This window comes from Elephantulus edwardii, unplaced genomic scaffold, assembly GCF_000299155.1.
Source record: "Elephantulus edwardii isolate Elephantulus edwardi_28Jun2011 unplaced genomic scaffold, EleEdw1.0 scaffold00252, whole genome shotgun sequence".
Taxonomy (NCBI): Eukaryota; Metazoa; Chordata; class Mammalia; order Macroscelidea; family Macroscelididae; genus Elephantulus; species Elephantulus edwardii.
In genome coordinates this window covers 3918372-3925982 of record NW_006400002.1, presented here as the reverse complement: position 1 = coordinate 3925982, position 7611 = coordinate 3918372, and the positions used below count along the sequence as shown (strand labels likewise).

The following is a 7611-nucleotide window of genomic DNA, read 5'->3' as shown; positions in this document are numbered from 1 at the left end:
CCCTCCCTGGTACACAATCCCCTCCCACCACCCCAAGTACATTCCACTATGCAACCTTAATTGTGGACTCTTGTGATAACCTTAATACCCTATCATACATAGCTTTTAAATTATTCACTCCCTCATCTGTTTCAGTGCAGTATACACAATTTATCCAGTTTTCCTCAGTCTTACCCCAGCCCTGATATCAGTCCCATTTTATAGAAGTGGCACCATGCAATATTTTTCCTTTTGTGACTGAGATATCTCACTCAGCATAATGTCCTCCAGGCTCACCCATTTTAAATAATGCTGCCTGAGTTCCTTGTTTTTTCAATGCAGCGTAGTATTCCATTGTGTGAATATATCACAGCTTCTCTATCCATTCGTTTGTTGATGGACACTTAAGTTGTTTCCAAGTTCTTGCTATTGTGAACAGAGCTGCGATAAACGTGGGTACAATTATACAAATCTTAAAGTACAAAATGATGAATTTTTAAAATATACCTATGAAACCACTGCCCGGAGGTCAATCTAAGAATTTTGTGGCACCTCAGCAGGCTCCCTCAGAGCCCCATCATAGTCAAACAATCTCCCCAAAGATAATATTCTGACCTCTTTTACCATAAATCATGAAGATGGCACAGGACTGGGCAAAGTTTCCATCTGTTTAAAGGTCTATAGGAGTTGAAGTTGACTTCACAGACCTAACAACATCACCATAAATTACGGTGATTATTGAACAGAATTAAAATAGACTTATATAGTAGATTTTTTTTTTAAACTGAGTGTGTGATTTATTTATGGAGAAAAAGAATTAAAACAGGTTTATCCAACAAGGGAAGAAATAAGAACCTATTCCTGTCCTGATTACATATTAATCATCACAGTCTACACTGTCGTTATGTTCACCATGTGCTCAGTGATAATATGACCATCAAAGAGTTGCAATTTAAAAATCACAAATCATTTGCCAGTGTTGTAAATTTAAGAATCTTGGCATAAATACCTCAAAATATCTATGTTTTTAAAACCGCAGCTTTTGCTAGTGTTTACAGATCAAATTTATGTACCAAAAATACAATCAAATGCATTGTCAAGACTGCTAGTTGCCACTTAATTTCTTCACAATATGGCTCTCTGGTGTTGCATTTGTGAAGATACTACCTACAAACGCATGAATACCCCAGTTGCTATGATGAATCACTTTACAGCAGCCAAGATCATCAACAGAGAATCCTAAATGATGATTGCATTCATCAGTTTCAAAAGTTTGTTCTTGGTATATGCTCCAAGAAATGCCGAACCAGATGATGGGTCAATAAAGTCTACCCAATAGCCTTTATCTGGAAGAGCAAAGCAAACTTCCTTGGCACTATTAACTTTTCTAAAAGCATTTCTCTCTCATTTTCTACTTCCTCACTCCAAATAGTTGCATCATTGTTGGTTTTCTGTGTTACAGTCAAAACCTTTAATTTGTTGGTTGTTCTTCTGGAAACAGTGATTCAAAATCTCTTCTCAGCAATTCTGGACATGTTTGGATGGCACACTCTACACTGTTAACTTCTTGTTCAAGAGGTGTATCCTTTCCCTGAAATTCATTAACGTACTGTGCCATCACAAACTCATGCCTTTCACTTAAAGGTTCTGCCAGGACACCAGGCAATGTTTTATAAGCCTGGCTTTTCCTCTGTGAAGCTGTCCCATTGAGGTGGCAATCAAAGTCCATGTTCCCAGGAAGTTGGAACCTCTGACCCTGTGGTCCAAATGGTCCCATAGTTTCATCAGGCCAGACTGTTCGGGAGCAGACATCTGGTGGCGCTGTGGCTTACATGAGACTCATCAGAACCTGAAGATCCTGCAGTTGAAAAGGCTCTGGGATTCACAATCCTTTAAATTAAAGAGCAAAATCCTGTGAGGTAAGAGACCAGCCTGGCTCTGTTACTGAGCACTTTGGCCATTTCAAGCGGAAAGGGCAGACGTAAAATAGTTTTCCTTTTGAAAAGTTATCCAGTAGTCACCGCCGCCCTTTGCTGCCTCAGACCTGAACTCTTCCCGTCCCCAAAATGGCGGCTATAGTAGATATTTTTATATGTGACTTCTTTCTCTTGTCTGTGCAGTTCTCTCATATTGTTATGTGGAGCAGTGGTTGGTTTTTTCTTTGCTGTACAATATTGTATTAGGTAAATATACCGATCATTTTCCTTTCTGCTTGGGAATCCTTGAATTCCTGTTGTTGAGCTTCATTCTTCACTGAGGGCCAGTCATCAACTGTTTAAGTGTTCAATTATCAATAAGCCGAAGTCTGTGGAAGGCCATAATGGCCCTGCTTTAAGTGGTTCGCTACTCCCGCAGTTCACCACACTGTCTCTGCCTCTGCTGCCATCTTGGATCTAAGTCTCCGTTTTCCCTTCTGATGGACACTTAGACTGTTACCAATTTATTATTGGTATCATTTATAATACAAAGATATTAGGAATAAGCTACTATTAACATTCTTGTCTGTGTCTTTTTGCAAAACAAATATGCATTTCTGCTGAATAGAAAACCGTGAGAGGAGTTGCTGCCTCACAAGGTAGGGACATATTTAAATGTAATAGAAACTGCCAAATATTTTCCCAAAGTGTCTAAATATGTTGTTGTTGTTGTTGTTGCTTTCATGTGGCATCAAGTTGCCTGTGACTCATAGCAACCTTAGGTACAACAGCCCTAAATCCTGCTCTGTCCTTTTCCAATCTTTTTGTCTCTGACACACCTACCCCAATTACCTCAGTCACTGAATCAATCCATCTCATCAAGGATCTTTCTCTCTTGCGCTGTTCCTCCATCCTCCCAAGCATGACATCCCTCTCCAAGGACTGGTTCCACCTTGCAGCATGCCCAGAGTATGTCAGACAAAGCTTCAGAATCCTTGCCTCTAAGGAGCAGCCTGGTCTAGGATAATCTGTTTGTTCTCTTAGCAGTGGTGTATATTCAGTATTCTTCTCCAGCACAACAGCTCAAAGACATCAAGTCTCCTACTATCATCCCTGGTCATTGTCCAGCTTTCTGATGGATAACAAGTAATTGCAAAGACTATTGCCTGAATCAGGTGCACCTGTCTCCAGACTGACATCGTTGCGCTTCAGTACTTTGGAGAGGTCTCTGATAGCAGACTTTCCCAATGCAAATTATCTTTTAATTTCCTGGCTACTGGCACCAAGAATGTTGATTGTGGAGCCAAGCAAACTAAAGCTGTGAACAATCTCAATCTCTTCACCATCTATCATGATGCTGCCAATTGGCCTAGTTGTGAGAGTGTTTGGTGTTTTTTTTTATGTTGAGCCTCAATCCATTTTGAAGGCTGTAGTCCTTGACCTTCTGCAGCAAGCACATCATATCCTCCTCAGTTTCAGCAAGCAGGGTTGTGTCATCTGCATAACGCAGATTGTTGATGAGTTTACCTCTAATCCTCCAATCCTTATGCCACATTTTTCCTCATAGAGCCCAGCCTCCCAGATAATCTGTTCTGCATATGTTGTTGTTGTTGTTGTTGTTAAGTGCCGTAGAGTCACAGGCGACTCATAGCGATCCTATGAACGAAAGTCCTGGACACTTCCTTTATAACTTTGGTCCTTTCTCCCAAGTTCATAGGGTTTCCACAGGCAAGCTACTGTGGAAGTGGATGCCACTCCTGCTTCCAAGCTTGTTTTAATCGGGGAGCTTCACCAAACACTGTCCACCATGGGTAACAGTATTCGGCTTCATAGCAACCATGAGTTACCTCTGTACAGCAAGTGGACATACCAGGGTTACACGACCTAGAAAAATGTTTCACCAAAAACAATTAAAGGCAGGCCTGAGGGCTGCGGAGTAGAGTCACCACCTTTGGCTTTGGTTCTGCATATAGATTGGAAAAAGTATGGAGATAGGACACATCCCTGGAATACATCCTTACCAATTTGAACCATGCAGTGTTTCCTTGCTCTGTTCTGACGACTTCCTCCTGGTCCAAGTATAGCCTTCACATAAGCACAATCTAGTGTTCTGGGATCCCCATTCTTCTCAGAGTCAGCCACAGTTTGTTATGATCCACACAGTCAAATGCCTTTACATAGTCAATGAAACACAGATAGACATAATAATTCTAGTTTCTTAGCACCTTTACCAATGCTTTTAATTGACAGTCCTTATAATTGTAGTTTGGTAGGTATGTAGTAAGGTTTCTTTGTAGTTTTAATTTGCCTATCTCTCTGATTAAAGATATTGATCACTTTTTCATCTGCTTGTTGGCTTTAAGACAGTCTCTTTGGAGAGTTGTCTGTTCAGACCTTTTGCCCAATTTTTTATTATTGATTTGTTGAAATTTTTTTCATTCTGTATATGAGATGTGTGTCAGATATATATATAAATAGAGATCTGATGTGTGTGTGTGTGTGTGTGTGTGTGTGTGTTTTGAAGGTAAGGAGTTGTTCTGCCAATCCAAAGATTCCACCAGCAGCTTAGTAGGAGGAAGATAAGCATTCTCCTCCTATAACTGTTTTACAACCTCCAAAGACCCATTGGAAAGCCAGCTATGGTTCAGTTTTGACTAGACAGCAATGAGAAAGAGGGACACACACACACACACACACGCAGAAGAGAGACAGACAAGTATCTTCTCCCAGGCTCTGTAATTTGCCTTTTCCGTTTTCTCAGGTTTTTGATGGAGATAAGTTCTTAATTTTAACTATCATAAAGTCTAATTTAATTAAAGGAAGCTCTGGTGGTAGTCTATCAGAAATGTTAGTATGTCAGCAGATGCATTGTTAACCCAGAGGTTGCAGGCACCTCGCTGGCAGTTTGATCACCAGCGGCTGCATAGGAGAAAGACAGGTAAGCTCCTCCTGTGTGATTTTCAACCTCAGAAGACCTGCTGGAAGGTTAGCTGTGGATTAGTTCTGACTTAACAGCAATGACTTGAGTTGAATTTAATAATATTTTATATATTAATATTTTCTTTTCTAACCTGTGCTTCCTGTTTCTGTTTGGAAAATCATTTTATATCCCAAGATCCTGAGGAGATTCTCCTACTTAGGTTTCACATTAATTTCAGTATAAGCTAGAAATTGGAGTTACTTTTTTTACCCCCAGTATGGAGATTCAATTCATGATAAAAACAAAACAAACTAGAAATAGACTAAAGCTTTCTTCATTTGATGACAGTCATTTACTGAGAAATCCATAGCCACCCTCAATCTTCTTGTTTACGAACAAGGGATTTAAACCTACGTCTACCCTGTGCCATCCTCTTCATCTCTGATGTATTTGAGCCCATTGTAACAGTTATTATGTCAGTCTGTCTCACTGAGGATCTGCTTCTCTTTTGCTGACCCTGCACCTTTCCAAGCATGATGTCCGTCCCATTCCAAGGACTAGCTCCTCCTAACAACATGCCCCAAATATGTGAGACAGAGTTTCACCACCCTAGTTACACTCTCTTCAAGACATACTTGTTTGTTTTTTGGTGGTCCATGACATATTCAGTATTATCCAGCCCACAACTTCAAGGCATTGATTCTGTTTCTGTCACACTTAGCTATTGTCCAACTTACAGATGTGTGGCAAGTCATTGAAAAGACTGTGATTTGAATCAGGTGCACCTACCTTGGTCTTTAAACTGACATCATTGATCCATAACACCTTAGAGAGATCCTTGACTGCAGATTTACCCAATGCAATGTGTCTTTTGATTTCTTGACTGCTGGTACCAAGGGTATTTATTGCAAAGCTATGCAAGATGAAATTGTTGACAACTCAATCTTTTCTCCTTCTTTCATGATGTTACCTGTTAGCCCTTTGGTGATGTAATCCATATTGAAGGCTGTAGTCTTTGATCTTCTGCAGCTAGTGTTGCAAATTTTCTAAGTTTTGAGCAAGCAAGATTGTGTCTATCAACTGCATAACACAAGTTGTTGAGTTTTTCTCTGATCCTGATGCCACATTCTTCTTCATAAAGTCTAGTCTCTAAATTGTTTTGCTAAGCATACAGATTGAATAGGTATGCAGAAAGGTTACATCTCTGACGCACACCTTTTTTTAAAAAAAACAACTATGTATTGTTCCCTTGCTCTGTTCATACAATGACTTCCTGGTTTGAGTATAGGTTTCTCATGAGCACAGTTAAGTGTTCTGGGATTTCTATTCTTCTCAGTGTTAGCCATAATTTGTTATGATCCACAGAGTCAAATGCCTTTGCATAGTCAATAAACCACACATAGGTGTCTGTTGCAGACCAAAGGTCCCAAAGAATGAAATAATTTTATAATTATTAATAATGAGACAGACTACCAGGAATGATATAGAACAGAGTGTGAAAAACAGGGGGCCAACAGTTTCCATGACTGAAGGCCCCAAGCCATGCTTCTCTTAGTATTTATTTAGAATCATAAGGAAGGTAAACAAAGTGAACTCACAAGGAAGTACAAAACAAAACCAAAGGATAATGGTGAAGTCTTTTACAGATAAGGCCAAGTTCCTCTTTATACTAATCTCAAGAGGAAGTGATTCATTTGACACAAACTAAGAACAATGTTGACTCCTAGGGAACACCCCAGTGCCACAAGGTGACCTTCAGCGTGTATTAAGCTTCCCTCATTTCCCATACAGCATTTGGTCTACTATTATTAAATTTGATATTTGGCTTCCCTCAGGTGTCCTTCTGGTATTTTCTGTTTTTAGCCAATATTATCTGACATTAGCAGTAATATAATATCCCTGGTGCCATGACTTCTTCTAAATCCATGTTGAATTTCTGGCAAGTTCTCTGTGGATAAACCATTCTAGCCATCTGGGGTCATCTTCAGCAAGATTTTACTTGCATGTAATATTAGTGATTTTGTTTAATATTTTTTCACATTCTGTGAGATCACCATTTTGGGGAATGGGAAACAAATAAGAATATATTTTTTTTCCTGTCAGGTAGCTCTCTTCTAAATTTCTTGGCACAGAGTGGTGAGCACATCCACGGCTGCATGTTTTTTGAAACACCTCAGTTGGTACCCCATCAATTCCTGGGGATTTCTTTTTTACCAGTAGCTTCAGTACAGTGTGAATGTCATTCTTTATTACCACTGGTTCTTGATCATATCCTTCTTCCTAAAATGATTTTGTATCCGCAAAATTTTTTGGTCCCTCTTCTTTTGATGTTTCCCAAATCAGTCAAGATTTTGCTCACAACTTCCTTCAACATTTTAACTCAGGGCTTGATCAAATCTTGTTATTGCTATTGTTAGGTTCCATTAAGTCAAGTACAAAAGAGAAGAAGACCTTCAATGATTGAAAGAGAGTACAGAGAAAGAGATAAAATAAAATTGTGCAAAAGAATAAGACCCTCAACGAGGTGGATTACACACTGACTGCAGCAATGGGCTCAAAGTGTGTCAGAAGTGAGGATGGCACAGGATAGGACAAGGTTCAGATCTGTTGTTCATAGAGTCGCTATGAGTTAAAGGCACCTAACCACAGCAGTAACATTCTGCATTGTGTTGGAGGCTAGAAACAATGTAAGATATGCTTTTATTACATACTGTTAACACCACAAGTGAGTTACTTTATTTTTTTTTCTATAATTATATTTTATTAATTTTCATAAACATTTACAGAGATTTTGGG

At 39.3% G+C, this 7611-nt stretch overlaps 1 protein-coding gene and 1 pseudogene across 1 annotated transcript in view; one reads left to right on the top strand and one right to left on the bottom strand.

Moving 5' to 3' along the window:
* SARS (seryl-tRNA synthetase) overlaps positions 1-7611 on the top strand; it is a 35173-nt gene that overhangs the window by 6023 nt on the left and 21539 nt on the right. The gene's annotated exons all lie outside the window — the stretch shown is intronic.
* On the bottom strand, positions 1085-1940 carry LOC102860600 (annotated as a pseudogene).